Source organism: Arachis stenosperma, chromosome 1 (assembly GCF_014773155.1).
Source record: "Arachis stenosperma cultivar V10309 chromosome 1, arast.V10309.gnm1.PFL2, whole genome shotgun sequence".
In the NCBI taxonomy this organism is placed as follows: domain Eukaryota; kingdom Viridiplantae; phylum Streptophyta; class Magnoliopsida; order Fabales; family Fabaceae; genus Arachis; species Arachis stenosperma.
The window spans coordinates 130790641-130792166 of NC_080377.1; positions in this window are offsets into that span (position 1 = coordinate 130790641).

A 1526-nucleotide genomic window follows, 5' to 3' on the forward strand; every position below is an offset into this window, starting at 1 on the left:
GTCATCGTTCTCAACGGAATAGGTTCGTTTGGTGCAATTGATTTTGATGCATTGCGAGATGAAGAGATTATGATGATAGAGTTTGTGGATTTGAAAACTGCTTATGACTTCTATAACGAGTACGGTCAAATTAAGGGGTTTTTCATAAGGCGGTTGAAGGTAGGGCGCTGCAGGAAGGCAGGATCTGAGGGAGACATTATATGGCAAATTTTTGTATGCTCGTGACAAGGTGAACGAGATGCAAAGCATGTTCATAGAAATGATAGGAAGATGGATCCTACACCAGTAACGCGATGCGGGTGTAATGCGCGGATACAAGTTCATGTTGACTCGAGGAACGGGCGATGCTACGTTGAGTTCTTCTCCGATGAACATAACCATGACATGTTGGAGGCAAGGTTTAGGGGAATGATGCGGTCTCATTGGGCAATAAAAACGGGGGATTTACACCAAATTAATACCATGAGAAGCTCCGGCCTTCGAGTTCCGACAATATTTCGGGCTTTTGCAAATCAAAGTGGTGGATTCGAGATGGTTGGGTTTGAGGTGAAAAACATCTATAATGCAATTGAGAAGCAAAGAAGAGTTAGAGCCAGCGACACGGATAATGCACTAAAGTATTTACAAATGTTGAAGAGTCGTGACCTCTGTATGTTTTGGAAGTATTCATTGGATGAACAACGGAGACTCCACAATATATTTTGGTGTGATGACGCAAGTCAGTATGATTTCAATGTTTTTGGAGATATTATGGGGTTTGATGCAACGTACAGGAGAAATAAGTACAAATATCCCCTTGTGATATTCTTTGGCGTGGATATGTGCACTGTTGTGTTTGGATGCGCGGTTCTCTCGAAGGAAGGGGAGGAAAGCTATGTGTGGTTGCTTCGGGCATTTCTGGAGGCCATGAAAGGAAAGGCTCCTAAGTCCGTTATTACAGAAAGTGATCAAGCCATGAAGAGTGCAATCAAAGCTGTATTTCCAGAAGCACGTCATAGGTTGTGCAGCTGGCACTTGCTACGCAATCCAACCGCTTGAGTAGGTATTCCACGGTTTATGACCAAGTTTCATCTTTGTTTAATGGGGGATTTGGAGGTCGATGACTTCGAAGATATATGGAATGATGCAGTTGAAGAATTTGGGTTGCAAAAAAAATTCATGGGTCAAAGATATGTTCGAGAAGAAACATATGTGGTCGAATGCCCACATTAGGGGTAAGTTCTTTACTGGGCTCAAGACAACATCAAGGTGTGAGGCGCTGAATAAGTAGATAGGGTAGTTTATACACAACGGCTACAACTTGAGGAAATTTATTGAGCATTTCCAACAGTATTTAGAGTTCATGCATAGGAGAGTAGTCGTTGCTGGTACAAATCTGTTTATGGAGATCCGGTTGTGAAAACAAGATTGGAGGAGTTAGAGCGGTTTGCAGCAACAATATACACACGAGAGCTCTTTGTGTTATTTTGGGAGGTGTTATTACTAGCTAGCAATGTCAGAGTAGTTTTTTCAAAGAAGACAAGCAC